The sequence below is a fragment of the Acinonyx jubatus genome, chromosome A2 (genome assembly GCF_027475565.1).
Source record: "Acinonyx jubatus isolate Ajub_Pintada_27869175 chromosome A2, VMU_Ajub_asm_v1.0, whole genome shotgun sequence".
Taxonomy (NCBI): Eukaryota; Metazoa; Chordata; class Mammalia; order Carnivora; family Felidae; genus Acinonyx; species Acinonyx jubatus.
This window is the reverse complement of record NC_069383.1, coordinates 96073265-96086907: the sequence shown is the minus strand read 5'-3', so window position 1 is coordinate 96086907 and position 13643 is coordinate 96073265.

The window sequence follows — 13643 nt, the reverse complement described above, 5'->3', positions numbered from 1 at the left end:
CTTCTGCAGAAGATCAAGGAAATAATAGCAAAAATATTTTTTCTTGAAATGCCAATAGGGAGAACATTGGTGATTCTTTTTCGGGAGCAGTTTCAGAGGAAGAGTGAAGATAAAAGCTACATTGAGAGGCTTTGAGGGGCACTGGGGTGGCTCAGTTGGTTAAGCATCCAACTTCTGCTCAGGTCACGATCTCATGTTTCGTAGGTTTGAGCCCATGTGGGGCTCTGCACTAACAGCTCAGAGCCTGGAGCCTGCTTCAGATTCTGTGTCTCCTTCTCTCTCTGCCCCTCTCCCACTTGTGCTCTCTCAAATATGAATAAATACACTTAAAAAAAAAAAGAGGCTGTGAGATGAGAATGGGATGTGAAAAAATTTAGAGGAAAAATGTATTCTAATTTTTCTTGACTTCTAAGAAGGGGGATAGGTCCAGTGTAAGGAAGTGTTTCATATGGGAAGACGTGCAACAAGAGAGTAGGTGATCCCTGGTCGTCTTTCTGGTCTAACCAGGCAATAAAAAGTCAACTCTGCTGGTTGATCATGCACTTCCCACACTCCTAGATGAGACTATGGCAGAAGGTGGAGCTAAAAAGAAGGGTATCCAACCTTTCCCAAGATACTTTAATGCGACTACTACCACTGCCACCTTGTTAGAAAATTAAATTTTCAGGACCAACAAGATCCTAAGATAACAGGCATATATCAGGACTCTTTAGGGCAAATCGGAAAGTTGGGTCCCTCTGGGGTGGAAGACCACCCCCAGAGAGGAGCTCAGGGAAACCAGCATCCTCGGGGAAACAGCTTCAGAAGCCCTGTGAGCATGCGCAGGTCTGGCCTCCAGCCCCTCAGACGGGGGCGTTTCCGGGCACTGCTGAGACTGCCGAGGAGGCCGGGCAGTCGCTGCGTGTCCCCACCATGGCCTCTGCGGGGGTTGACCTCTTGCTCTTTTCGGTGGCAGCAGCTCAGAAAGATTTTTCTGCTGGGAAGATTAGCTTTCATCTTTGAATTGTGGTTTCTGGTCTGGAGTCCACAAGGCTAAAGCTAAAAAGTCTCCTTCCTGCTGTCAGAAGTCCTCTTGCTTAGAAGAGACAGAGCGTCCCAGGGCACAGGGTCTGGAGTCGGCTCAGTTGCAAGCAAACGAGGGTAATGCCCACCTGACGTAACGTAAAGGACCCACCCCAAATCTCCCTCGACTATTTCATCACCATGGCTGAACTTTGCCCTTACCGTTAGCCTTGTAAAATGTAGACAGCCCCTGGAAATAGAGAATAATCCCTTCTTTTTCACATTTTACTGTGACTCCTGAAAAGGAGGGAGAAATCGGGATTAAGCCTGTGGTGCAGGGGTGGGAGCTACAGATCAGAAGGGCAAACAGGTGAATATGTGTGTGTGAGGGGGGTGAGGGCTGGGAAGAGTGGAGCTGGTGATAGTTGACCTGCTGCAAAGCTCTGTTGGGAACGGATCTCCTGGGGGGAATGCGGCTGAGCAAGCACATCTTTGTTTTTGCTTTTTGAAATTGGTCTCGTAAACAGACTCAGGTGAACGTATTTGACAGAGTCTGTATCTGTTATCCCGGTGTCTGGCTTGGGCTTGGCAGCAAAAGTAGAAAGAGGGAGGTGTTTGAGAAATGACTTTCATTCCAGCCTCTCTGGAAATATTTAATGTCGAAAATATTTGGATAGTTAGGATTTACAACTTTTAAGAGATCTGCAAAGAGTAGCAGGAACTACCTAATTACTGAATCTGACCTTTCAAAGTTTTATTTTCATTTGTTTTATTGTGAAATAAAACAGATGCACACAAAACACACATATATATGTGTGATTTCAAAATGATAAAGCAGGGAATGAAAAAAAACACCTCGTTATGCATGCAACAACATGGGTAAATTTCACAAACCAATTATTGAGGAAATGCAACCAGACTAAAAATAAAAAGAATATGTACTATGTAGTTCCATTTAGAGAAAGTGCAAAACAGGCAAAACTGATTGATAGTGTTGGAAGCCAGAATAGAGTTACCTTTGAGGGGCTGACCTGCCATTCTTTATTTTGTAAACTTCTGCTTACTTTGTCTCTCTCTCTCTCTCTCTCTTTTCTCCCCCATTAGGATAGCTAGTGATTCAGATGGAGTTCTGATGTGCTGGAAATTTTAGCTCCTTTCACTGAGCTGTATACTTCTGTTTCTGCACTTTTGTGCATATATTTTAGTTTGCTAAGATAATAATACAGAGAATACCCAAGAACTAAACATCCATGTAGAGTTGTAATCCATCCAAATAGATTGTGCCATTTTCCTAGATACCCATTCCGTGTGTCACTCCTCCCTTTCCACCAAATGTAATCAGTATCCTGGCTTTTGTGATAATCATTGCTGTGCTGTTCTTTATGATTTTAAGACTTTTGCATATATCCCAATAATGCGTTGCTTTGTCTGATTGGTTTTACTAAAACGTTTTACAGTTGGAATCATACTGCATGTACTTTCTCTGACTTGATAGTTTTGCTCATGTTTTGGCGATTCTTCTATGTGGATGTAGGATGTTCATTGATTTTCACTACTCTGTGGTAGTCCACTGCATAAACGCACTGTAAATTATTTGACCGTTGATGGATTTCTTTTCAATTATATGCTATAAAATTTAACTCCTATATATATGCTTGTCAACTATATATATATATTCTTGTCAACTAAAACTAGTTTATAGCAGACTGCACTCAGGGGGGTTCATCCCTTTTTTCTAGAAGTGAATATTTGCTGGAAAGGTGTAAGGTCTGGCATGGCTCTGTTCTTCTGGCGATAACACTGTGGCTCTGTGGCTGCTCCAGCAAGACTACGTTCTTTGGTGCATACACATTTACAATTGCTACACCTTACTGCTAAATTGAATCATTTGCAATCTGAAATTCACTTATATCTAGGAAATCTTTTGACCTTAGAATCTTTTTTGTAGATGATTAACATACAGTGGCTTTTGTTATTATTAATATTTCCTGATACATTATCTTCTATCCCTTTACTTTTAGTCTCTTGTGCCCTTAGTGCTGGGAATCTGCCTTGTGTAAACACATGTCCATAGAGTTGGCTTTTGAAAAATTCATCCTGAAGGGGTGACTGGGTGGCTCAGTCTGTTAAGCGGCCGACTTTGTTTTAGGTCATGATCGGTTCGAGTCCCATATTGGGCTCTGTGCTGACAGCTCAGAGTCTGGAGCCTGCTTTGGATTCTGTGTCTCCCTTCCTCTCTGCCCTTCCCCTGCTCACACTGTCTCTCTCTCTTTCTCTCTCTCTCTCTCTCTCTCAAAAATAAACATTAAAAACATTTTTTTTAATTCAGCCTGACAACTTTAGCATTTTAATTGCATTATTGAGTCTATTTACATTTGCTGTAATGAATGTCTCATGTACTGTATTTTAATTTGCATCTGTCGTCTTGTTTTTTGTTTTTCAGTTGTCTTGTATGCACTTATTTGTTCATTTTTGGACTTTTGGGAACTTGGTTTTTTATCCATCTTTTTCCTTCTCTAGTTTGGATATTGTGCATTCAGTTTCTATTCTTTTGGTGTTTACCTAAGAAATTATAACATGCCCATTTATCAACATTAAATTTCATTAATATCTTTATCCTCTTTCCAGAAATATAAGGATCTTAGAATACCTTGGCTCCATTCACTTCCTTCCCAAATTTTATGCTCTTTTTATGTTGTACGTTATTTCTCAATGTCAGAAGAGTTACTGTGGATTTATTCAGTCAGTAGTCATTAAATATTACCCAAATATGCATTTCTTTGTTAGCTCTTTGTTATTCCTGGCATTCCAAATCGTTACCTGGAAATTACTTTCCTTTGAGCTGAAGGCATACTTTAGAATCTTTTTTTATTTTTAATATTTAAAAGAAATGCTTATTTATTTCAGAGAGTGAGAGAGTGTGAGTGGAGGAAGGGCAGAGAGATAGGGAGAGAGAGGAAGAATCCCGAGCAGGCTTCATGCTGTCAGTGCAGAGCCCAATGCGGGGCTCTATCCCACAGACAGTGAGATCATGACCTAGGCCAATATCAAGAGTCAGATGCTTAATCCACTGTGCTGCCCAGGCACCCTTAGAATTTTCTTTAGTGAGTTCTGTGGGTAACAAAACCTATCTATTCTTGTTTCTCTAAAAATATCCAACTTCATTTCTGAAAAATATTTTCTTAGGCTCCTAGGTTGAATAGTTCCTGGGTTTAGTTTGCTTGTTTGCTTGTTTTTCCTCTCAGTACAACGAAATTTCCACTGCCCTATCTTCTAGTTTCCATGTGGCTTTTGAGAAGTCTGTTGTCAGTTTGACATACTTTTGAAGGCAAATTGCCTTTCCTCTCTTGCTTCCCTTATAGTACCTCTGCTTTGGCATTCAAATTTCCCAGTGTTAAAATGATCTTATACTTACTTTCTTTTTCTTTCTTGATTTCTTTCTTTCTTTCTTTCTTGATTTCTTTCTTTCTTTCTTTCTTTCTTTCTTTCTTTCTTTCTTTCTTTTTTTCTTTCTTTCTTTCTCAATAGCATGAGTGGGGGAGAGGGGCAAAGGAGAGGAAGAGAGAATCTCAAGCAGGTTCCACACTCAGTGTGGAGCCCGACATGGGGCTCAATCTCACAACCTTGGGATCATGACCAGAGCTGAAATCAAGAGTTGGACACTCAACTGACCGAGCCATCCAGGCGCCCCCTATGTCGTATTTCAATTCTTGAATCTCTTGGTCTGAAAATTCTCATAATTTTCTCTGCAGACATTTCCTTTGCCACATTCTTTATCTTTTCCACTTCTAGAACTGCAACTAAGAATAAGTGAGACCTTTTCATTTTATCCTTCATGTCTCTTAACTCTCTTTTATAATTACTGTTTCTTTGTCTTTTGTGCTACATTCTGGATAAATCCTTCAGCTCAGCATTCCAATTTACTCTTTAATCTCCAGCTTTGTCTGATCTGTTTTCAAATGCAAACAAACTGAGTTTTTAAATTTTCATCATTACGTGTTTTCTTTCTAAAAGTTTTGATTCTTCTTTGCTTTGTTATTTTGCAGTATTTTATTCTCTGTTTAGGCAAAGTTGTAGCTCATATTCTACTAACTTAAACTTTGCAAACATAGTTGTTTTGTTTCCGTGTCTAAAATTTCACATAGAGTGTTCAACTCTGCTGTTTCTCACTCAAAGATATCTTGTTTCTTCATCTGTTCAGTCATTTTAACAATGTGAGCTGTGGGGCACTTGGTGGCTTAGTTGGTTGAGCATCTGACTCTTGAATTAGGCTCAGGTCATTATCCCAGTGTCATGGGATCAAGCCCTGTATTGGGCTCCACACTGAGAGCGAAGCCGGCCTGAGTTCTCTCTCTCTTACCCTTCCCCCCCTTCTCTCTCTCTCTTTTTCTCAAAAAACCCAAACCAAACCAAACCAAACCAAACCAAAACAAAACAAAACCCTAATGTAAGCTGCTAATTTTCCTGTGTGGTTTGCTTATGCGTGTAAATTTTATAAGTACTGAGACAAAGGTTAGTACCTTTGTACCTAAGCCTGGGTGGGTCAGTTGTTTGAGCATCTGCCTTTAGTTCAGGTCATGATCTCACAGCTCATGGGTTCGAACTCCGCAGCTGGCTCTGTGCTGAAAGATCAGAGCTCAGAGCCTGGAGTCTACTTTGGACTCTGTGTGTCTCTCTCTCTGCCCCTCCCTCACTGGCACTCTATCTCTCTCTCTTTTAAAAATAAATAAACATTTAAAAAAAAAAAGAAGAAGAAGAAAAGGATTATTGCTTTCCTCTGCCAGGTAACAACCAATCTAGGATTATTTAAACAATTCTATTTGAAATTTTCTGGGCCATCCAGATGCTATGAAATTAGGGCAACAAATCCACAGGAGAGCTCGCTTGTAAATATAATTTCTCAGTCTTGTCTCCCCTTCCTCTCAGTGCCAAGATTTGAGAGAGGCAATTTTCTTTCTCTTTGTCTCCTTTTTTTTTCTTTTCCCTGTTACCATTTTCTGGTCAAACTAGAGTTTATCTCTAGTTCACTGTCGTACTGAAGATATAGCTTCTTGATGTTCCCACGTTATGGGGAAAGGTTTCCCATTAGACTCTTACTTGGAAGGGACCTGCACTTTACTTTCTGGCCTCCACACTGAACAGGATCATAAAAGCTTAAATGGTCAGCTTCTGCAAATGTTCTCAAGGTGAAAATACTGGATGAAATGCCATGCTTGCCTCTCTAGGTTCTCAGGTTCACTGAGATCTGGACCCAAGTATTCACTTGCTTGCTAGCTCACCAAAGCAATCATTCAACAAATAGTTCTGGAGTGCTCCCAATATGCCAGCTACTTCTATGTGTTGGGGGTGCATCAGGGTAAGAAACAGACAACGCTTCCTTCCCTTAAGACTTGTATGTCACAATCACTGAGTGGTTGTTTTAACAAGATTTTTTTTTAAAAAAAATATTTCATCTAGCTTTTCTATTTGTTTGTTTTCAGTGGGTTGACCTAGCACTAGTCTGACATATATCAAAAACAGAATATCTTTCTTTCAATCAGACCTTGTAAAATGTAGGACAGTAACAGTTTCCAAGGGATCTCTTTACCTCTCTCTTTTTTAGGTCCCTTGGATTTAGTGCTTTGAAATGAGCATACGACTGAGAAATGGGAAGATGAAAGGTTAATCCCATTTTACATTTTAGCAAGTACAAATATCAGACCTTAATTTTCTTCCTGGATTAAATGGGTTGATCATGTCTCCACTACAGGGTGACCAGAAGGCATTAATGGTAAATGTAAGTGAAGGCACACTGCGGGGATTATTCTTCAGATGCCAATATTCTGTTGTTTTTGAACTAGAGAAATAGTCCTCAAGGAGTGAAGTATCATGTCCAAAGTCATCCATAATAAGGTACTATTCAAGTCAGTCTCTTTTTTTTAATGTTTATTTTTGTTTTGAGAGAGAAAGAGAGAGAGGGCATGAGCAGGGAGGGGCAGAAAGAGAGGGAGACACAGAATCTGAAGCAGGCACCAGGCTCTGAGCTGTCAGCACAGAATCCGAGGCGGAGCTTGAACTCACGAACCGTGAGATCATGACCTGAGCCGAAGTCGGACGCTTAACCAACTGAGCCACCCAGGTGCCCCTGAGTCAGTCTCTTTTGGATGAGAGGGTATAGTTGTTCTTTCAGTGAACAGGGTTCACACTCAATACAGGCTTTTAAATTTTCTGGCTTTTGGGGAGAAACAACTCTCCTGAATTCATAGGACCACCCCATTATGCCTCAGCCATTAAATAGGGTATAAGCAACAGCAGAACAGTTGCTCTGATGAACAACCATAAAGCTACATACTGTATGTTCTTGGGAGCAGAAGGAAAGGGGAAGATGGAAGATGTGGGGGGAGGAGACCCAACCTCTCTTGAAAGTCCTGTTTTCTAATACCCACAGCCCCTTAAAGAACTACCTCATCTGGGCCGACTTTATCCCCCTGGTATCAGTGAACACCCACACTGAGGAGGCTGAGAGGCAAATCGACTGTCTGGTGGGCCTCTTCCGTGTTCTGATGACCAGTGAAGGGCTGACTGAGGCATGTTCCTACAGAGCTCCAGGCACCTCTGTGCCGTTCCGTTGCGATGTAAGTCCGGAAAATCGTGACCGAGTGGTCCAAGGTTCTGCGACGTAGCTGAATCCGCTGCTACCTGGGTTGAGGTAAAAAGCCTGCAATGTACTGGCTAATTATTGGTTCCTTTCTCTGCGTTCACCGATGGATTCTAGAGAGATTTAGAAGATGCTTTGCGCTTCTGGTCCGGTGCTCAAGTTGCTCCGGAAACCCAAGTCCATGGACTAGTGGAATTCACAATCATACCCGGACAAAGTGTTTATTTATAATAAAAAGAGAGTTTTTCTAATAAAGAGAGGCAGATGTTAACCATCTTGATTCATTTCAAATGTGCTTGGACTAATTCAACAAGCTTCAAATGGAGGATCAGAGGGCAAGCCCTGTTTTCCTTATATCCTTCAGGGTCACATTAAATCCATGTTGTGCTTTCTGACAGATTAGAAACAGACTGCCCAACGTACCCGACAGTGTTGAGATGCAACTTTTCTGTTGAATGTAAAACCCCAGTTTCGTTTTCATGGTTATGATTAACAGTTGTTATTTATGCTAAATTCCCTTTTATTCAAAATCTCGGACATGCAAGGAGGCTGCCTAAACGCCGATCATTTCACACTCTCTGTTTAAACCACTTATCCATCATTAAGTGCCAAATGGGTATCAAGGTAAGCAAAACTCAAGGGATGTTAAGAGACCCATTCATAATTTTCTAACAATATAAAGATATGTTTCTCAAACGGAAGGACAACGCTGCATGAGTAAGACTCCCCTGAGTCCAAGGATGCTGTTTAATTGTGTTTCAGAAGTTTACTCTTGCCTTAAGTAAAGTGAAACTGGTAACTATTAAGTCCCAGTGCAGACCCACTGATGAACAAGTTGCTTCAGTGCAAACAGAGAGGCTCAAATATTTTGACTTTACCATTTTTCACTGAAGTCTTTCAGGAAACCTGACCACAGCTGTCCTTGAGGCCAGATGTGAGCTGTAAAATTCAGTGAATTTAATATACCATGCAACCTCCCTGCCTTTTTCGACAGGCTGAAGCCCACAGCGTCTGCGTGTATTAGCTTTACATAGCTCTGGTTGCGGGGTCCAGATGCCTATTATCCTCGGGGGGGGGGGGGGGGGCGGGGAGGGTTGGGCGGTGGCTCAGATTACTGCCAAGCTGGCGCACAACCACTCCATTCAGAACCTTCTGCTTCTATTGAGGTGAAGGAACCCCACAAATTGCACTTGATACTGGCCGTTCCGGAAAGTATTGGGACGAAGTCAGGTACCTTCCGTTTTTATCACGGTGAGGCCGCTGCCCGAGCCCAGTTCACGGTGGCCTCTGCGAAAGTACTTTTCCCGGAGGGTTGCAGGATTGCGCCGGGCATGCCCCACAGGACAGTGAGCACTTTGCAGAGCGCTGCGCTGCTGGGTTCTCAGCTCCCCACCTCTCGCCAGTGCATTTTCTGGTCTGTTAATTAGAAACTCAGGACGGTGCAAATGCCTGTCTGTAACTCCTCAGGGCGAATTCACAAAGCCTGGAGAGCAGTGATGCAATGGAAAGAGCGCGGGCTTTCAGAATTGGAAAGACCCAGGCTTAAATCAAGCAACACCATTGAATTCCCTGAATGCCCGTTGATTCCTGCCTAAGCCTCGCTCCTCCCGACTTTAAGCAGTCATTTTCAAGCCAGGCTCAGGACTGCTTCAGGGTCTGCAAATGTCTGAGTGGCTTTTTAAAAGACACATTAAAAACTTTAAATAAAATTGTAATTAAAAAGCACAGACACTCAAATAGGCCGGGTACCTAAACTGCCCCAGTGTTCTTACGGATGGCCCTTCCCCATGTGAGATAATAAACTTTTACTCATGAAGTCCTACTTTAACCTATACTGTATGTTGGAATCCCAGGTAACATTTGGGGTGAGAAAAAGGCCTCCACTGTCTAAAATATTTCCCTGGCTCAGTCAGTTAAGCGCCCGACTTCAGCCCAGGTCATGATCTCGCTGGTTGTGAGTTCCAGGCCCGCATTGGGCTCTGTGCTGACAGTCCAAAGCCTGGAACCTGCTTCCCATTCTGTGTCTCCCTCTCTTTCTGTCCCTCCCCCCCACCCTCATGCTCTGTCTCTCCGTCTCTCTCACTCTCTCAAAAATAAATAAATATTTAAAAAAGCTTTTAAAACATTTGAAAGCCACTGCTTTAACAGCCCGATTCCAACCCTCCCCAAATGTCCTTCCACTCCCGAGGAGGACCCGGGTATTGTGCATCACCCAGGAAATGCTGCAACTTTAAGGTGCTTCATTTTTTAGATCTTTCATCACTCCTTTGGAGGTTTAAAAAAGTGACAGGGATGTGGGGCCTATTGGGTGGAGCACATCCTCTGCGCTGGCGAGCGGATGGATAGCACTGAGCCTGGGCACAGACTTCTCCACTCACGGAGCGCCCTTTGGAGGAGGAGTGGTGGGGCCTGGAGGATGGCGGGGTGGAACTTTCCCGCAAAGGAAGCCAATGTAGCCACCGGAAGCCAGCAAGGCCTTCCAAAGTTGGGGCTTGTTGAGTGCAGCTGGAAGGAACGTGAAGAGACACGGATGAAATACATGCAGAAAGCTAGGCAGTGAGCGAATGATGCAGGCTTGGGTATGGGGTGCAAATGCGCTTGGATTTCATCCAGTGAGAGCTCAGTAAGCCCGTGGAAGTTTATATATATGATTGATACACACAGCGTTACATTAGTTTCAGGTCACAAGGGTGGGTAATTTTTTTTTTTTTTTTCACAAGGGTGGCTATTTTTTTTTTTTTCAAGACAGATATTTGGGAACTTCCACATGTGTCTTTTGTATTTTCCGGACGGTAGTATGAATTACTCTTCCCTTTTTCAGCTCTCATGGTTACATTATATAGCTTTCTGGGTTTGGGCTTGCTTTTTTTTTTTTTTTCTTCTTGGATCAAATAGGTCAAACAGAGCTGTTTAAATTTTCACTGGTCTTGGTCACTTCCTAGGGTGACTTTGGCCAAACTCTTAAGCATCTGAATCGAATTTCCTAGACCTGGCACCATTTCCTGGGAAGCAGATTAGCTCACAGTAAGGGAGGACCTCATTTGCACGTGTTCTTTCTTCCCAAGACACTCTTGGGACTCTTCTTCACCCAGAAAGCTTCTCTTTATCTTAGCACAGATGTGCTTTGCCCAGAGTGGCCTTTACCCAGGTACTCAGACAGGATCAGGGCCCTGAGATACTTTCCAGAAGCCCCTGCAACAGCCCAGGACTGGCCTGTACCAGTTGTCATGCTTGTAATGATTTGCCGGCCTTTACTTTTTCTTTTAAAGAAATGATCGTCAGTGCCGTAGCCTCTGGGCTCTTACAGACATGAAAAAGTCCGCCAACTATCTTGATAAAATCACCAAGTAAATAGGGGCACCTGGGGGGCTCTGTGGGTTAAGCCTCCGACCTTAGCTCAGGTCATGATTTCTCGGCTCGGCTCGTGGATTCGAACCCTGAGTTGGGCTCTGCACTGACAGTGTGGAGCCTGCTTGGGATTCTCTCTCTCTGTCCCTCCACCCACTTGTGCTTCCTCTCTCTCAAAATAAATAAATAAAAACTTTAAAAAAAAAAATCACTAAGTAAAATCGAGTTATATGGCCATGGAGAAATCTGAGGTTAGCTTGATATTTTTCCACCTTTTTTCCCCCACCTTTCTTAGTACGTGGTTGCTTTTTTGCTTGGATGACTGAATAATTTTTAGAGCTTTATTGAAGTATAATGTACATAAAATAAAATATACATGGTCATAGTGTACGATTTGATAAGTTTCAGAGCATGTATATAACCATCAAATAATCACCACAATGAAGATAACAGACACGTTCGCCGCTTCCAAATGTATCCTTGTGCCCCCTTGTAATTCCGGCTGTCTCCATCTGCCCTTTCCAGGCAACCGCTGTTCTGTTTGCATCACTGCACATTAGCTTGGGTTTTCTAGAGGTATCTATAAATGGAATCATACAATTTGTACCTCCTGTTTTGGCCTGCCTTCTTTTACTGAGCATAATTATTTTGAGATTCATGCAAGTTGTTGAATGTGTGAATAGTTTATTCATATATTTACTTAGTCCATTACTGAGCGGTAGTATACTACTGTATGAATGTACCAAAATTTATTTATCCATGCACCTGTTGATGGCATTTGCATTATTTCCAAGTTTTTCCTATTGCAAATAAAGCAGCAATGAATATTGCTCTGTGTGTGTGTGGGTGGGTGGGTGTGTGTGTTGATAACATTGGAATTTATCAAAATAAGAACTTCTGCCCTTTAACTTTTTAGTTGTTTTTTTAGTGTTTTATTTATTTTTGAAAAAGAGACAAGAGTGCAAGCAGAGGAGGAGCAGAGAGAGAGGGAGACACAGAACCTGAAGCAGGCCCCAGGTGCTGAGCTGTCAGCACAGAGCCCCACGCGGGGCTCAAACTCAGGAACCGTGAGATCATGACCTGAGCCAAAATCCGACGTTTAACCGACTGGGCCACCTAGAGGCCCCGAACTTCTGCCCTTTAAATGACACGGCCTAGAGAATGAAAATACAAATCACACACTGGGAGAAAGCGTTTGCAAACCACACCTCTGAAAAGGTCTTGTAACCAGAATACATGTGTTGTGTATTTGAAAGTTGCTAAGAGAGCAGAACGTAAAGCTTCTCATCACAAGAAAAAAAAAAGTCTGTAGCTACGTGAGGTGACAGATGTTAACTAATCATTTTGCTATATGTATATTATTTATATAACATATACCAAATAATTATGTTGTATATTTTAAGCTAATACAATGTTATGTTTCGATTATATCTCAATAAAACTGGAAACTATATAAAAAAAAAACTTCAAAAATTTAATACTAAAGGGGCACCTGGGTGGCTCAGTCGGTTGAGCGTCTGACTTCGGCTCAGGTCATGATCTCCCGGTTCGTGGGTTTGAGCCCTGCGTCGGGCTCTGTGCTGACAACTCAGAGCCTGGTGCCTGTTTCAGATTCTGTGTCTCCCTTTCTCTCTACCCACCGCCCCCCCCCCCCACTCACACTCTGTCTCTCTCTCCTTCAAAAATAAATAAACATTAAAAAATTTTTTTTTAATTTAATAGTAAAAAACAAAAAATCCAACTGAAAAAGAAATGGGCAAAAGATTTGATCAGACATGTCACCAAAAGAGTTATTTAGAAACATTTAACACATTGAGGACATTGTGGGTCTTGCCTCCAAGCTCTGTTAGGCTGGCCCAGAGCAGCATTTGGTCTGGAGCTAATTCTTTCCTATGACTGAGGCATCTGAGCACTGTCCCCGATGGCCCATGAATTCTGAGGCTTTCCACTCTGGCTCTTGGGAACAGAACAATTTCTGGCCCTGCGCGAACCTCAGCAATTATCTTCCCGATCCTTTCGATGGTTCTCAGAAAGCTTCCTCCCTTGTGTGTGCTGACAGTGGATGGGGACCCCCCACAGATCTCCTGAGTTCCTCTGGACAGCTCTCCCCTCTCTGGCCTTCTGCCCCATACGCTGGACACCTGGCCTCCCCAGAAGCCCATCTCCATCTCTTCAGCTCCGGGGAAACCACTGGCTCCACCTGCGGTCCCATTTCCCCCGGGGCATAGAACCTCTCCCCAGAAGACACATTTGAGCAGCTGTGGGGCACATCTTATTCTTTTCCAGTCCCTCAGGGATCACTGTGGTGTGTTGTGGGGAGTGGGGCGCAGGAGGGTCTCATGTCTTGAAAACCCTTCTTGTTCCATACAGTTGGTCCAATGGGTGTTAGTTTCAGGAGGGAGAGTAAGTCCAGTCTCTGTGACTCCATGTCAGCCAGTGTAGAACTCTGAATGATTGTTTTTGTTTTTTTCACATTTATTTGTTATTTTTGAGAGACAGAGAGAGGCAGAGCATGCGTGGGGGAGGGGCAGACACAGAAGGGAGACACAGAATCCCAAGCAGGCTCCAGACTCCGAGCTGTCAGCACAGAGCCTGTGCTGACGCGGGGCTCGAACTTACGAACCGCGAGATCGTGACCCCAGCCGAAGTCGGACGC